Source organism: Canis aureus, chromosome 1 (assembly GCF_053574225.1).
Source record: "Canis aureus isolate CA01 chromosome 1, VMU_Caureus_v.1.0, whole genome shotgun sequence".
Lineage (NCBI taxonomy): Eukaryota > Metazoa > Chordata > Mammalia > Carnivora > Canidae > Canis > Canis aureus.
Window position 1 is genome coordinate 64,191,198 of NC_135611.1, and position 18,284 is coordinate 64,209,481.

At 37.7% G+C, this 18,284-nt stretch overlaps 1 protein-coding gene and 1 long non-coding RNA gene across 5 annotated transcripts in view; one reads left to right on the plus strand and one right to left on the minus strand.

The window, feature by feature from the left end:
- Positions 1-18,284, plus strand: part of NKAIN2 (sodium/potassium transporting ATPase interacting 2) — a 952,120-nt gene that overhangs the window by 765,527 nt on the left and 168,309 nt on the right. The window lies entirely within an intron of this gene.
- On the minus strand, positions 258-17,882 carry LOC144316392 (uncharacterized). Its single transcript, XR_013382319.1, has 3 exons — positions 17,531-17,882; positions 8,361-8,455; positions 258-2,965 (listed from the first exon to the last, which is right to left on the minus strand). It is a non-coding gene; the product is annotated as an uncharacterized LOC144316392 (long non-coding RNA).

The window sequence follows — 18,284 nt, forward strand, 5'->3', positions numbered from 1 at the left end:
ATGGAAAAACTTGAAAGTATTATCTACCTTTAAAAAAGGGAGACAGAAAGGTTAATTAACTTGGCTAAGATTACACAGTTAGAAACCATCAAATACCAGATTCAAAGTGTGTCTTATTCCAAAGTCCTTACTCTTTCTACTGTAACACATTGTCTTATTAAAAAAAAAAAAAAAAGGTAATGACTGTAATCAGATTTACTTTATTTTTGTTACCACTCAGAAACAGAAAAAAAAAAAAGAATACTCTTTGCTCCTTGTATGAATATCTAAAGAGGAAGTAATTGGCAGGGTCTGAATAAGTAGGAATACAGTAAATAGGGTAAAAACGGGGTTGAGGGCCACATTCCAAAAGCCTCATTCAAAAAGCTCCATCCTGAGTCTGTTGGAATGTTGACAGCTCTGAATTGATGAAATACCGAAACTTCTGATAAAATATGCAGTAAATGAATCACAGAGTCATGATATAATCATATCAAGGGCAGGGCCTGGGATACCCGAGCTGTTCAGACTTCGTTGTGATACGGTGGAGACTCATGGACCAGAGAAGCAGCATTTACATATCCCAGGGTGTAAATCTATCCATCTAACACGCACTTAAAGATGCGTTAAACACCCAGGAAATCCATTCTGTGGAATGACTCATGCCTCATTAAGTGCTCCCATACGTAAGTAGGAGTCTAAAAGGGAAATTTACAGATGTCAAGACCACTGATGGGCCCCCCCTTATGCTGTCGAATACAGCATTTCCAAAAGAGTGCTAGATTCTTTCTGGGGGGTACATGGTCAGGCAGGTGTTTTGTTTTGTTTTGTTTTTTTAAAGTTGAATGGGTATGTTCAGGGCCGCCACATAAAGCTATGTAGCTTGTACCCTGCTCCAAGGCACCTGTCTGAAGTAGGGACTAAAGTATAGTCTGAGTTTTGCTCACCAAGCCCTGGGTCTTCATTCAGAGCCAAGTCACACCAGCATCTTTGGGAGGGGTGGGGGAGTGGGCTTTTTCTCACAAAAGATACCTTATTATGTGTGAGCTAGAGGATTCTATGTCATACAAGAATTCTAAATTTATATTAAAAAAAAAGCATACCCAGCATATCAAATGGCTTTAGAATTTCCTTTCCAAAATAAGTAATTAAAACTTAAAGTGTAAGCTAATGACGAGAAAAATATTAGGAGACTAATACAAGTGGTGATAAGGCAAAGCAAGAAGAAAGTATGTAAACAATTGAAATTTGGAAGTCTCTGATACTGGGGGGAAACCACAAGCTTTGGAGTAAGACAAGTAGGAGTTCCATCCAGGTCCTGCTTGTCCTTTAGCAAGTCACTTAATTGCTCAGTGGCAGTTTTCTCTCCCCCTATGTAAGAATGTTCACTCCAAAGAATTGTAATGAGAATGAAATGAGATAATGTCTGAACAGCTGTCAGCACATGTTGGTCTCCATCCTTCACCTTTTCTCGTACAATGCAAGTCTAAACCTTCAATCCTCCACGCTGACTCCCTAGCTTGTGCAAAGGTCCTGAGTACTGGTGGGTGTTATGGTCAAAGGGATGCCTCACGACTCCACAGTGACTCTCCCCGGGGGCACATGCAGGCACACACACATATTTACACACACACTCTCGCATAATCACATATAATTAGTTTTTTTTAGGTTTTATTTATTCATATAAAGACAGAGAGAGAGGCAGAGACATAGGCAGAGGGAGAAGCAGGCTCCATGCAGGCAGCCCGACATGGGACTCAATTCCAGGGCCTCAGGATCACGCCCTGAGCCGAAGGCAGACGCTCAACGCTCAACCCCTGAGCCACCTAGGCGTCCCACACATAGTTAGGTTACACACATACACATGCAAAAGCAAGCCACTGTGGCTCCATAGACCTACTCACCATTTCTTAAATATATCCTTTTTAAATTCTTTTGTTCACTTTGTACTTTCACCCACAATTCCTTCTTACATCTCTTCCTACTTAAATCTTCTCTGTCCTATAAGGCTTAGTTCAAATACCAGCTTCCCTATTGAGCCTTTCATAGTGACACCACAGGAGATGACCTTAACTTCAAAAGTGCTGGGGTTTTTTGTTTTGTTTTGTTTTATCTTTATTAAGGTCATAGACACATTTTCCCTTATGATGTAATTATGTATATTAACTGCATATATCAGATTGTACAGCCTTTGAAGACTACAATCCTGTCTCACTTATCATTTTATCCTTTACAGTGATGGTGTTTGCTATTTGGAGGAACTATAATCTTAGTTCATTTTCATGAAAGAGACACTTTCCAGTTACCACCGATCAAGACATATTTTAGAATACCATACGTGACTTGGAGATGGATATTTTAGTGACATACAACTAAATTTATTTAAATGTGCTATTTTCAACCCGGGCAAGACACAAGATCTAACTAGTCCTGTTGATCCTTATGCAGTATAAGGTTTCTATTCATTATCCAGCTAGCAGTGGACATAGATTTTGGGTCCCAACTCAACATTCCTCAAAAGCAGGCTGTGGGTATGGTGGGTCCTTGAGTAAGATAGACTTCTCTCAGTACTTTTCTTGGGCCCTCGAGTTTCCATACCCCATTCTCCAGTCTAGTATCATTCAGCTTCCAGGCATAAATTCAGTTGAGTTGTATATTTTTATAAAAGATAGCAATATAAAATATGAATGTATCTTTATAAAATATTCTCATAAATATTGCTATAAGGAAGATATAGTGTGTCCCACCGATTTCACCCTGTGGAGTGATAAAGATCCTGTGCATTCTGCAGATAAGCTGGCTCCAAGTGAGAGAGGAATGACTGTCCGAAGCATGCTCCATCTCTCTTCCAAACTAATCCATCGAATAGGTCCATTCTTCGTGGAAGTGATGAGGCTAAGTGCATGGAGAGATGTGGGAGGTTTGTTTCTCCCATCCTTTTTTTCTGAGGAGGGTTGAAGTGGAAATTCTTTTTCATCTCTGAAAACTGGAAGAGTCAGAAATAAGACTTTTACTTTTCTCTTAATTCATTGAGTCTAAGAAGTAAGCCCCAGGGGTATAACAAGCTCACAGAGGAGACTGGGTTGGAAGTCCAGAACAGAACCACAACAGTCTTCCCACTTTTCAAGGGACTTTTTTTCCCCCAACCAGTTTTGCAATTTTAGGTCTTTTCCTCCAGCACTGATAAGCAGTTTATCATTTGCCTCCAGAATTCTCTGAAATGATTTCTATCCGATTTTAGTAGCCACAGAATTCATACTCAATACTGCTTCCTGTCTCAAATTATGCCCCCCAAAACTAGCGTATCAAGATTTTTTTTTCTTACTCATTCTGGCCCATGGGAAGGAATAATTCACCCATGTGCACAGAAGAAATATTGTTTTCAGTTTACACCGAAGAAGAAAATAAGTACCCTGGAGCTTAAGAGAAGTAAAGATACACTGACTTGTCGTCATTAATCTAATTGAACACAAGTTTCTTATTCAATTCCTCTAGCCTCTCTTTATGGTTTAAATCTAATAGACATCAAAATTTTTCCAACATTAAGATATTGCAAAAACTGTTATTCTTTCCAGAAGTCCATTTCAGTCACAAAGAAATGTTAAACCTAGTTATAAAGAAAGAGCTCACGTGACCACAATACATTCATTATCTGTACGTGAAGCCTATTGACTCAATAATTCAATTCAGAAGCTCTATTAGATGCTTGTCATCTTCAAGAGATACTTATGCCAGTAATTAGTTATTGAACATATTTAGACTCTAGGATTTATGCTGATGCTCACTTGGTCTAGAAAAGCAGTTGGCACAGAAGGGCTGTGAGGCCCTGGTTCTGAAGCCAATGGTGATGTCGGGAAACACAGCCAGGAGGACAAGTAGCATGGGAAGAAATGTCCTGTAGGTGCTGCAGCAGCCCGTGTGGAGGCTGGGGTGTTAGGTTAGAGAGAAGGTCTCCAGCAAGGGGAAAAAGCCAACAGTATGTTCTTAGACATACACAGGCCAACGTCGACTCCTTACACTTGGGCAGAGGTGAGGAAGGGGGTCTGCTCTGGGAGATTGCGGACGAAGTGACAAAGCGGAATAGCCAGGAAACTGGCCACTAAAAATATAAAAGTAAGTCAAGGCTCTGTCCTGTGCCATAGTGAGAAGTAACTTGAAATGATAAGAAAGGGTTTTCAACTGTGCACTAATCCTCAGTCAAAGGTAGGTTCTTCAGATGAGAATGGCTAATTATTACAGATCTTCAGAAATCTCATTATTTCAATATCCTACCGAGCCTCACCACTAAGACCAAATTCATCCTTATTAAAGGTAACAGGTCCCATTTTACTTCTCTAGTACTCAATTACCTGGAAAAGCACGGTCATTATCTCCTCTGTATTACTGAATGAAAAAGCAATATAGAGAATGATGCCCATGGTCATGAACTCATGTCTTCTTATTCACTGTCTTTTATTCTTCCCACCATCTCGACTCCCTGTTTCTACTGGCAAACAGAGCAGAGAAATTACATAATTACCTGGATAATTTAGACCAGAAGAAGGAAGAAGAAGAAAAAAATAGATGATTCCTATGAATTACATGAGCTCTTTCAGAATTTTCCTGAACATGAAATATTTTTACTTTTGCCTTTCTCTTATTCTCCGTGATCTCAGACAGGCACATACATCTCTCTTTATGGAGAATGATTAACATGGACTCAACGAGGGAGAAATCGAATTATACAGTTAATAAAAACTAAAGCTTCAATCCATGCTAAGTGACAATGTAGCACAAGGGAAAATTAATTACTACGTTTTAGAGTGAAAGGAGTCCGACACGTCAGGTTAGAGTTTAGCCTTAGGATTCACAGTAAATTTCAGTTCTTCTGTGACTGAGTTTTTTAAAGTGCGAAGTTACTCAAAATCACATGGCTGTTTTCATTAACAGTAAGTGACTTTTTTAATAGTCTAACTAAATTAAATTCTTAGGTTGCTCGGATTTTTGTGGGAATCTTTTCAGATTCGTTGTGTAAATTCAAGGCATTTCCTTGATTCTAACTATGAGCAACCACTGGTGAAAATTTATTGAAATTGCTCCCTTTCACAAGAGTGTTTAAGTGATTTTGATACTTCTAAAGAGATTCTCTAAGTGCCCTGATGCTGAGAATTTATATATAACTATTGTCAAATACAGCATAGTATATGGTATTTAAGAGCAAAAATGAGTAGTTGTCAGTAGAGGCAGATTTTTAGCAGTTGAGCATAAACTAGTCATTTGTACACTTAAAATTATAGTGTATTTTTCCTAAGTCATTTCACATCAACTTCAAAAGTTTACAGTCCATCGTCCCTTTAAGTGGCCCCAAATAAACCTACGCAACAGAAAATCGTATCATGTGTGATCTTTAGTCTCTCTCTACTCATATAAACACAGAATCGTTTTGAGGGAGGATACTATACAAGTTTTGAGTACAGACCTTCACTTTTTTTTTTTTTAAGATTTTTTTAAATTTTTGCACAAGAGACACAGAGAGGCAGAGACACAGGCAGAGGGAGAAGCAGGCTCCCTGCGGGGAGCTGGATTTGGGACTCGATCCTGGAACTCCAGGATCACGCCCTGGGCCAAAGGCAGAGGCTCAACCACTGAGCCCTCCCAAGTGCCCAGGCCCTTCACTCGTAAAGGGCCATCCACCCTTTCTTCAAATACCACAAGCTACGGGACTTCATTACACAGCACACTACCCATTCTGCTTGGGTGCCCTTCTAATCCTTTGAGGCTTACGTTCCGGATAAATTCATCAGCTTGAATCTCGGGCTGCTGCCCTGGAGTTAACTATAAGTAATGAGTCTTATCACTCTGACTTTTGATATTTCTTTAATCATTGGAAGACAATTATAAGGGTCCCTCTCCTTCTTTTCCAGATAATTCAACCTGAATTCTCTCAAGGTTCCTCACGACTTGATTTTTAGCTCCCCCAACCACCCAGACACCATGTCGGGATGCGATTTTATCAGTGTCCCTTTTCAGATGCACAGCCCAAAATAAGCAGGCTGATCATAAAGCTATAAAGATCCCTTAGGTGTGTGAGAACACCAGATAGCACACAGTTTCTTATGTTCGCTGCAGGAAAATAGCTGGTTATTCTATTATTCCTTTACTGATGTAGCTTAACAAAATCCACCTGTAACTTAAAAATTATACCTCGGTGTTTTTCTCTTATTCCCGATTTCATACTGGATGTACTTATATATGTCAATTAAATGGGTTCCTTGGCTTATGGCTCTGAACAACCACTTTGGGGAGGGAAGGGAACAATTATTAAACTATTCTTTTCTCAAGTCATTTTTTTGATACTCTTGAGAATCATCAATAAATAGAAAAGAATATTCTGATAATGATGCCTCCTTTTTGTAGGCAAAATGAAAAAAAAATAATTTGGAAGGAAGTGCACACCCTTTAAATAGAACTAGGTTGTAGGGGGTGCTGCGGCAATTATCAGCACCGTTTCTAGAATGAACTACTGTCTAGTGAACTACGGCTCTGCTCTCATCTCTCCAACACTGCCATACAATGATTGAACAGTTTCTTTCTTCCCCTCTATCTGTGCCTCCAACTTCTAATTCTGTCTTCCCTAACTTCTGGGGGAGACTCTCCTCTCTTCCTGAAGGAAACTAAGAAACTAAGTGCCCTCTCTCTATAACCATGATGATAAGTATTTTTCTGTTTTTTAATGTTTTCTTCTAGACAGCAACCTTTCCACCAGTAGCCTCGTGGCCTTGTGTGTCACAAAAGCTGCAAAGAGCTCTTTGGAAGCAAACCAAATGAAATAGGTACATATACTTAAAGGTGCTTTATTTAGACTTAAAGGTTTATTTATATTTGTCTCCACAAATTCTAAGCAGTATTGATCTATGTACTTGCCAGGATAAAACAAGACAAGGAACAAATCTTACCACTTAAAAAAAATTCTCTCATGAGAATAAAGTACAACTAAAATATCTTTAAAAGCTTCTTCATCCAAACGCGTGGCAAATATAACTCTACTATAATATAAATGCAAGGTACAGTGAATTTTGGATTAGAGTTGACAAACCACCTAAGAGGACATGTCAAGGTCTTATACAGTGCTGAGTAGGTTTCTGAATAGCAGTTAGAAATTTGTGAAGTAAGTTGTATGAATTATGTGTCTGCCATTTTTTATTCTAGTACATTCTCCTAACGAATACCAAATACGGGTGTTTTGGCAATGATCGATTGAGTGACCAATAAAAATTTCTCAAGAGGCAACAAGGTCCAGTAAGAAGGCACAAAGTCAGGCAAAAATAGGTTTGAAATCTAGTTTCATCCTTAATAAAAAATAACTTGATAGAGTTGTAAATCCACTCAGTCTCATTTTTTTCCCTTTCTGTTGAAAAAAAGAGATTGTAATCCCTACCTCTAAATGTTGTTGAGGCAGATACTAGGTAATGAAATACATAAACCTTACTTCCTTTCTTTGCCGTACGTACGGCCACAAATTTAACAGTAAGTCGCAGAATTTATTGGGAGATAAACATATCCCAATGGACTGGGAGACACGCTTGTCTTCCAAATGAAAAGATTTATAGAGATTTTTTTTAAGATTTTATTTATTCATGAGAGACACAGAGAGAGAGAGAAAGAGAGAGAGAGAGAGAGAGAAAGGCAGAGACCCAGGCAGAGGGAGAAGCAGGCTCCATGCAGGGGGACCGATGTGGGACTCGATCCCGGGTCTCCAGGATCAGGCCCTGGGCCGAAGGTGGCGCTAAACCACTGAGCCACCCAGGCTGCCTGATTTATAGAGATTTTATAGAGGAAATTTCTATCGATTGATATTTCATTCTATTTCCAATTACGATCATTCTCAATAAAAAAATTACTATGAAGTCCATCAGCGATACCATTAATACTTGGCTCATTGTCTATCCTGCTACCATTTCTTGGTCATTTTCTCTTCCAAGAGAATGAAGGAAAGAAAGAACATGAGACTATATTAAACATCTCTGGCAACAAATTTAATGGAGACCTTTTGAACCATGGATCAAAGTGAGATCCGGCTCCAGATTCAATGCTTGATGAGCTAAAATCCGTGGAGGCAAGCACAGATGCTATGCAAGTTCGAATTTCTGACCTTGGGATAATGACAGGGTCAGTCCTGGGGGTGGGCTGTGGAGGCATGTAGGGGGACTAGAGACTGGCAGTGATGGGGGGGAGCAATGAAGGAGTGCTCCTTGAATGTCTCCAAGCCTTTGATATCATTAACACCTGGGTGCCTCCATGCCCATTAAAAATCCACAGAAATATGCTTTATAAACGAATGAAATGGTGGCCTTCAGGTGGGGGCTCAAATGGCAGTAACACCAGCTCTTGAAATAGCTCACCTGTTCTTCGCCTCCGGAAGCGCCTAGAGTGAATGCAGATCACTTTGCAAAGCTCTTAGACCGGGAAGGAACACTCACAAGATGGGAAAAGATACCTGCAGGGAAGGAACAAACGGGAAGTGAGAAAACAGCAGGAAAAGCCGCCTGAAGAGGTTTCAGTACATGGAAAACTATAAAGTCAGTGAGAAGTTGATCTTTCATTATTGTAACCAGCTGAGAAAATTCTGCCTCGAGCATCTGCTAGGAAGGGTGTGAAAGAGAGAAGACTCATTTTGCCAAACTTAGATCCTACTCATAGCCGATGAGTAACTTTAGAAGGTTAAAAAAAAAAATAGGACTTTCAAGCCTGGAGGTTCGATTAACTTTAACATTAGCACAGAGGCTTCCTTGCTGAATTACCTTCCCATCCTTCTTTCCCTTCCCCTTCCCCTTCCTGCTCCTTCCCCCCTTCCTTCTCTTTCAGAACATTAGGACGATCACCTTAAAACAAAATTCTCTATAGTTCTCTATAGATGCCAACTTTCTTCTTCAGCTGAAAGGTAATTTTTTGAGCAGAAACAGTGGCTACCCTTGGGGATTCACATCTTCCTTTACCCTTAAGAAGAAGCCAATTAACCAGGATAATATTGCTATTCATATACATATATAAAGAAGTACTGAGTGTAACATTGTGGTGCTGAAAAAGGGAATGGAGTTAATCAGGAAAAGCTTGTTAGAAGGAGTAGCCAGGAGCAGGACTTTAAATGCAGAGAGATATACAGGATGTTAATAGGAGGTATTGAGGAGGATTTTATTAAAGTGCGATTTTTGCAGCAATGTTCAGCTTGCAGAAAGTGCCAGACCAATTGTGAGGTAACATAAAACATTTATCTGGACTAAGAAGGTGGTCAGGATGAGATTTGGAAAAGTGAAATAATGGCCTTTGTTGGACCACAGACAAGAAACAATGAAAATACCTAATAGCACTGAACTTTAAACATCGTGCATTAAATCTTTTGCGAATCTTTCTGTGTAGCAAGAAGCAACACTTTTTATCTTAAAAAATCTAAATTTTAACAACCCCAATTCCATGAGACTCCCCCCATCTGTTTTTAGAGCAATGGTCATAATGTTTTCCATGCTCACAGAAAAGATGCGTGAAAAACTTTTTTTGAATAATTAATGACCAAGAACTAGGAACTGGAGTTAATGCCAGCTATGGTGTTATATTGAGTTATGATCCATAATCAGCCAAATCCCAAGGATGCCCATAGTTGAAGATTCTCAAAGAAAGTAAGGGCACAGATGTATATTTGATGCTGAATCTACTTCCTTTAAGTTCATCACGTAGCAGGATAAAACACATCTTTGGAGTTGGTAGATAGGAGCTTCCTTATGTTCTGGGCTGCGTTCCTACATATGCAACATCCATTCAACCTGTTAAATAAAGCGCATTTGTAATTTTTTCTTATCTTCTCAAATCTATATTTGCTCAGCTTCTTGTTTTTGGCATCTTGAACAATATAATTTGCTTCCACTGATTTTCATATGTTACCAGGATAAATTTAGCATTTGGGGTTTTTATATGTAGATTTGCATAGATCTATGCATATCTTAACAGAAAAACACAGCTATATTTAGGGCTGGGATATTAAGTTCACCAGCAGGAAACAAGCCACGGATAATGACAATTTTTAAGACTTCTTCAGCGTTTCCTATGAATTGATACCCATATGTAGATATTGGCAATAAGATATAGAATGATGCTTTCTGGCGTTATTTTAAACTGTAACCCAGTGTATATTGGCTGTAAATAAATAAGAGTTCATTGAAAAAAAAAGTGATTCTTGGTGTCAAACATAGCTTTTCCCACTATCCCAACACCTGCATCATCCGCTAATACAGAATATCATTCAATCACAAGATTTCCTAACTACCTCTCTGAGTCCTAACAACTAAATATGTAAGCTTTTTTTTTTTTTTTTTTTTGAGAGAGAGAGAGTGAAAGAGCAGGGGAGGGGGAGGGGGCGTGGGGGGGTGGAGAATCTCAAGCAGGCTCCGTGCTCAGTGGAGACCCCTCCCGGGGCTCAGTCTCAGAACCTGAAATCATGACCCCAGCCAACATCAAGAGTCGGCTGCTTAACCAGCAGAGTCAGCCAAGTGCCCCTAAATGTGTATGCTTTTATTAGTATATTTTGACCTCCCAGAGCATTGTTGTTTTAAAATTTGCTTCTTTCCATTAAATGTGCTTGCTGTCATTCCTCTAATATCATGGCCAGAAGTATGTTTTAAAGTTAGAAGAAGAGCAGGCTGACTTGTTCCCATTCTTCCTCTGACTACTGAAAGCAGCTGTTTGAGTCCTGCCTCCCTGGGCCCACGTAGAACTCAGGACGATAGTCTGGGCTGAAGAAGGTCAAGCATTTGAATTTATGGCATGAGTACTCATCACCTCCGTAATGACTGTTGTCTAAAACAACACCTGTACTGGTCTCCATCATGTTTCCTGCACTGCCTCAGCCCAATCCTACAACAGACTAACATTTATTGCAATACCTCTTGGTTCCTGCTTGACGGTACTGACATCTTGTTGTTGCTCAAAAATCTTTCCATAAGCCAGGTTGTTTTGTTCTGGCATGTAAGTCCCTGCTCAAACCAGCCCCAATCAAGATCTTCCCAAACTATTTTATACTACTGCTCCTTCTCACAAACCCTTACCTCATAAAATTAAGGCTACTTAAATATACAGGTTCTTAAATATACAAAACTTATAGCTCTGCTATTTTGATTTTTCAGGCCCTCTACTTAAAATAGTCTTCCCCTCAGGCTGTGGGCCTCGGCAAGCCTGGCTTTTTTTCAGCACCCGATAGAGTTCCCACACTCTTTAGGAAGCTGTCCCACCAGTGTACACAGGCATCACACCCTCCAAAAGTCCTGTGCATAGATTGTTCACGCCTCTCTTCAGGTACTTATCAGATATTTCCTTCCATTGTACATTATCTTTATAGCTTGTCTTCTCAAAAAGAGACAGTAAACCCCATAAAGTTAGGGATCACATCTTCTGTTGCTCTACATCTTTATAGCTTTGCATATAGGATATGAATAATTTACTATGTGTTAGCAACTATGCTGCTAACTGTAACCTAATTGCCTTATTTCAAAGTGCAGTTTCTAGCCCTTCTGACAGTGACTAAGCAGTCTAGAAATGAGAAAGTATCCATTTTCAGTATTATTCCAAAAGAACTAAGTCATAGAAAACTCCAAGAATCTAAGAAAACATTTCAGATTTTTTAAACTGCAACTGACAATTTCTCTCCCACTCTCCACCTTCTAATCTCTGCAATATATTCTCCATCACTTACTCTTGAAAAGACATAGGCATGTATGCTCTCCTTCAAATGCCATAAAACTGTGAAAGTAAGTTTTAGCCCTTTATTGAAATTTCGAGATGTTACTAGTATCTTTTACTCATTTGCTTGTCAACTTTTTTTTTTAAAATCAAATGTTTATTTGTTGAGCAATTAGGGTTCTTGTGCTGACCTGAATGCTTATAGCTTCTGCCAGAAGTGACTTTTTAGTGCTAATAACAGCTTTCATGTAACACATCTGACCCTGTTATTTCAAAAATTGACATGACCAATGATGGGGTCCTTTCATCTGAACGTTTTGGAGACTTACTAAGGAAACGTATAAATGTATTGATACAAAGGATTTTTTTGTCATTTTACTGATCTGAAAATATAATTATGAAAGTTTTCTTTAGATTTAAAATTTTTAAGATCTTAAAATTATGAGACCACTTGTATGGTTTTCAATATGAATCTGTGCAGAATTCACAAGATTTGCTTTGTGGTTTACTCTCTTATTTTGTGCTATCAAGATTTGTTCTTTGAAAAGTTCTTATAGTTTGAGCTCAAACTTACAAAATAAATGCGAATTAAATAACCTATTGATTATGTATGGAGCAGATCACAGAGAAATTTCTGTTGCATTGAAAAGGGAACTTTAAGACCTTTCTGTTATTTGCTTTATACAGATAATAGAAGGAATTTATATACAAGGAATTTATATTTTGTGGTTAAAATAATGCACACATGCCCATAAAAAAAGTTCTTTGTTTAACAGGAAGATAAATGAGAATAAAAGATAATGCCAGGAATCTTCCAGTTAATGATTGCTGGTTGAAGATATGCACTTATTTACATTTCATTTCTAAACTCTATAGTGATGTTAAAGTGATAGTAAAGAATAAAAAATTACAAACTAACAGTAAAAGAGAATAAGAGGAGGGTGAAAAGGATAAGAGGTATCAACAGTTTTTGGAAGACAGAAAATAGATGGATGATTGGCAAGTGACTTAGTAGAGTGGAAAAACCTAAAGTTTATGAACATGTGGAGGAGGGTTCCAATGTACAGATTTGACCTATAAATCCCTTCATAAGTCAGGATTTAGAAGTAGGCAGAGTGTGTGAGGTGCAGGACTGGAAATGGGAATGGACTGAATAATCTGTTCAAGGAGAAATTAGATTGCCGCAGGCTCTTCTTTTAATGTATACAGTCAGGCTTCTCCTCTGGACAAGTGAGACTCCTGAGACACAAGCAAGCATGAACTAAATTTCAGAACACATGAGGATTACCTTAAGACTGCATATTGGGGGGGTGGGAAGTGCATGCAATGTAGCAAAACCAGAAACTCCTCCCCAGTTCAGCACAAGCATTCTGTGGTCTGGCACCTGCCCTGCCCCATTAGTAGAGTGGAAGACACAGAACAAAGACCTACAGATCCATACAGGTCTAGCCTTTGGGGGCACTGCCCAGTCATCATATGTGAAGGATACTAACTGACTACCCCACTAGTGCATAATAACTGCCAATCAAGCTTTACTTTCTCCTCTTGGATATCAAAGAACAACCAGAAATTGCCAGACTTTTAATGAAAGACTCCCAACAGGAAATGCCAAAGACAAAAATAAGAGTAACAGAAAATCTTCAGGGCATTCCTACTAGCTACTACCTCTGCTGGGAATATGCTTCCCTATCTTTGCTATACTTCACTTAGGATTCTCTTAACACAAAATATTAGGAGATTTTTTTTTGGTTTACCATTATAATTAAAATAGTGTTACACTCCCCCTGTAACTCTATTCTTGGTTACCCTGTTTCTTGACTTGAATTTATTTTCTGCCATATGTTAATTGCTACACTGATACTTTTATATATTTATGCATTTTTTTGTCCATTTTCCCCATTGCATGATGAACACTCATAAAGGCAGGAATGTTGCATATGGCATATAGTAGATGCTTGATAATTATTTTATTTACTTATTTATCTACTTATTTGTTTAGTAAAAAAATGGATAAAGCAAAACCAATGTAGGAAACACAATTTTTAAAAATAATAATTCAGAAAACTAAGAAAAGTTATATCCCAGAAACAATTAAAAAATATTAGCTATGAAAAAAAAAATATTAGCTATGCGAAAGCAACAATTAGAGAATAATAATTAGCTCTTAAAAATTCAAAGTATTAAAAATAAAGTGTATAGTCCAACATCACACTGGGAGGAATTGGTAAAGAAAATCTCCAAGAAAGTCAAGAGAAATGTAAGGTACAAGCAGTGGGAAAGAAAAGATAAGAATATAACAGGTCAATCCTGGAAGTCAAATGTCTGACTAACAGAAATTTCTATAGTAACAGGAAAAGTAGAGGGGAGGGAACAATTTAAGATAAAATGCAAGAGTGTTTCCTGGAATGGAAGGAACAGTCTCATGATTAAAGACCCTCCAAATGCTCTATATACTAAATGAAAAAAAAAAAAAAAAAAAAAAGCCTTCTAGAACTTCAGAAGCTGAAACTAAAAGATTGTCTGCTTAGATAAACTTCAAAAATATAATATGCAACTAAAATAAGTTAGAGTGCATGCACATTTTATTTTTTTTTCATTTTAAATTTATTATTTGAGTATAGTTGACACACAGTGTTACGTTAGGTTGAGGTGTACAATATAGTGATTTCTTATCTCTATACATTATGCTGTGCTCACCACTAGGGTAGCTACCATCTATCCCCATACAACACTATTGCAGTATCATTGGCTATACTGTCTATACTGTACCTTTTACTCCCATGACTTATTCACTCCATAACTGGAAGCCTGTATCTCCCACTCCCCTTCACCCATTTTGCCTAACCCCTCTATCCCATCTCCCCTCTGGCAACCATCAGTTCTCTTATTTTCAACACTGATTTGGCTTTTTGTTTCCTTGTTTATTCATTTGTTTTGGTTTCTTAGATTCCACGTGAGTGAAACACACGTTTAAAAACCTAAAACCAATATTTTATATTATTAATGAATATGTAAACATGTAGTAAAACTACAAAACACTTTCATGAGAACATTAATCCAAAATCATGATGGTAATTAGCTATGGAGAAGGAGAGAGAGAAATAACACTTAGGAGGAATACAGAGGAAGCATTATTTATATGTATAAAATAGTATTTAAAAAATGACAGCAAGCAAATATAGCATAACATTCAATGAGGCTGGGCGATGAAGCTAATGATACTGCTGTAATACCCTCTATACTTTTCAATATTTTTGAAACATTTCACTATTTAAGACAAAACAGTGTAAGAGATCAGAAAAAAAGAAAACAGATCACATTAAAAAATTGCAGGAAACAAAATGGTATCAGATTTCTTAACTGTTATAATAGAAACCGGAAGATGAAAGAGAAATATTCACCCACTCTGAGAGAAAATCATCTTCAACCAAGAGGCATATAACCAGCCAAAATATCAATCAATTAATATAAAAGCTGAATGAAAACACCTAAGGCTTAACATCATTTTCCTATTCTTAGGAAACTAGTGAATTTTGTACTCTGTTAAACAAGAGAGAAAACCTATTAAGAGTCATGAGACCGGTTAAGAAAAATTGCACTGGGCAGTTGTTAAAAATGGCAGGACAGGTTTTCTTAACTGCTATAGTAAGGAAGAGAGATGTCAGTATAGAACTGAACTCAACTCCAAGTGAAATAGGCAAGAAAGATTTTATTTATGACTGTTGCTACAGGGAGAGAAATTCAACTCAATTTCACTGAAACAAAAGTTGAGAGGATTTGTAAGTGCTGGGGTGAGCTAATGGAAAAGTACCTGAGGACATTCTGGGAGGTTAGTCAATGTGATTAGGCCATCTGTGTTTGTTAATTGTTGCTTCTCAGAGTTAAGCTTCTATCCATCCACAGAGGCTGAGAGATACAGATGCTATCTTTCTTGACAATTACATTGCAAAGAAATGGCTCCCAGGACATTGAGAAAGACCTTCTTGAGTTTTAGAAAATTTACATCTTGAAGGAGCAAAGGAAGAATTTATAATTGAAAGTTTTCTAAAGAAAATGCTTTAAGGGGGGGGGGAACTTGAGTGGCTCAGTCTGTTATGTGTCTGCCTTTGGCTCAGGTCATGATCTCAGGACCCTGGAAGGGAGCCCTACATTGGGTTCCCTGTTCAGTGGGGAATCTGTTTCTCTCTCTACCCCTCCCCTTGCTCATGTGCTCTCTCACTCTCTCTGTCTCTCAAATAAATAAAATCTTTAAAAAGAAAAAAAAGGAAGAAAGAAAAGAAAATGCTCTTAGGAAAGTGAGGTCAAGGCCTATACTCAGGAAGAAATCTGTTTGGTCAAACTGAAGGGAATGTCAGGATCATCTTAGTCACATAGGAAACTGGGGATCCAACATAAGAGAGAACTAATGATATTAAATGAAGTCCCATGTCCAATTTTATGCATCAATCGCATAGAGCTGATGAGAACAGAAGCCTGTGGGATTCCAGTTCAGAGGTCCATAGGGAAAAAAAACAAACAAAAAAGGAATTGATTGGTTCTAAAGTGTTAGAATATGTAGAAGTTAATATTGAATGAGTTTCTGTGGTACTGGTGGTCAGCTGAAAAACAATTAGTGATAGAAACAGTACAGAAAGGGAGTGAAAAATATGCCACAGAAATGTAAAGGAATCAATAACAAAGATAACTGGAAAATTCCCAAATACATGGTAATTAAAGGTATATTTCTAAAGACCACGTGGATCAAAAAAGAAATCTCAAGAGAAGCTAAAACTTATATTGAATGAATAAAATGAAAATACAGCTCATCAAACTATGGAATGCAGTGAAAGCAGTGCGTAGAAGGAAATTTATAGAATTGAATGCTTATATTAGAAAAGAAGAAAGATCGAAAATCAATAACCATGCTTCCATCTTAAGGTACTAGAAAAAAACGGGGCAAATTTAATCCAAAGTAAACAGAAAGAAAGAAATAATAAAAAATAGAGCAGAAATAAAATCCAAAACAGGAAAACAATGGAGAAATCAATTAAATCAAAAGCTGGTTCTTTGAAAAGATCGATAAAATTGCTAAGCCTTCAGCCAGGCTAACTAAGAAGAAACTAGAAAAGACACAAATTACTAATATCAGAAATGAAAGAGGGGGCATCAGTACAGATCCCCTGAACGTTGAAAGGATAATAAAGGAATATTATTAACAACTATATGCCCACAAATTTAATAACCTAAATAATGTTGACAAATTCCTTCAGAGACACAATATGCCAAACCTCACACGAGAAGAAACGAGAATCTTAATAGGCCTATATATTTTAAAGAAATTGAATCAATAATTAATAACTTTCCAAAACAGAAAACATCAGGCCTATCTGGATTCAGTGGTAAATCTATCAAACATTTAAGAAATCATACCAATTTTCCACAATCTCTTACAGAAGATAGAAGCAGATGGAAAACTTTCTAATTCATTCCGTGAAGCAAGCATTAACCTAATACCAAAACCAGACCCAGACATTACAGGAAATGAAAAGTACAGATCAATACCTCTTGCAAATATAGATGCAAATATCCTCGACAAAATATTAGTAAAATGAATCCGACAGTGTATGAGAAGGATTACACACCACTACCAAGAGGGATCTATGTCAGATTTGCAAAGCTGGTTCAACATTCAAAAACTAATTAATGTAACCAAGAAGTGAAGACACTTTTGTTTGGCCATTTGCAGGTAGCTCCACCCACAGGCTTTCATTTAAGATTTATCAGGCCTGAGTCAGAAACTAGTCTGCTCTCCCAGGTAGCAAGGGAGCCTTTGTCAGTAGGCTGGAAAGAAAGAAAATTTACTTACCCCTTTCTAGGAATCATGTGTCTCATAGCATAGCTCGCTCCAGAGGAACAACCCTTCCAATCTCCAAAGCCCCTGGCCACTTCAGCTGAACCCTTTCATGAATTCAGTGTGAGTGAGTGTTCAAGGCCGCAAAACCTGATTTCAGATATTTTCTATGCAGGATCTGCCTAATTAATCCAGCACCTCATTTCAAAGTGAGAATAGTTGGCCTTTATTATCTTGTAGCACTATCACCAACAGTGAAATGATTCCATTTTCTACCATTGACGCTCTGGGTTAGGATTCATTTTCCCTTGACTTGCTGTAACAGAGTGTGTTTGCTGTTTTCCATTTAGTCATTCTCTTTCTGAAAGACAACATGTGTCTCTGTGCTATTAATAGCTCTATGCTTGTGTATGTGATTACAAGCTCTCCAGTGCAGAAATCCACCTTCTATTCCATTTATAGCTACCCATCACCTAGGACGCTGAACTTCATCTAAAGAGTTGACTTATTCTCTCCACCCTTCAAGAATTTGCTAATATTTCCTAAGAAATATTATGACCAAGTTATATTATGTTTCGTTAAAAAAAGGTCTTACAAATTTTAGCTTTAGCCACATTATGTTAAAGTGTGCCAAACTGAAGTTAACTTTAATATTTAAATGTATAAAAACGTAAATATTCTGAGTTTGAAAAAGTAGCTGATTTAAAATAAGACGAACTTCACATGATAAAATAGAGTGAATCACTCCTTTTGTAATATTTACAAGTCC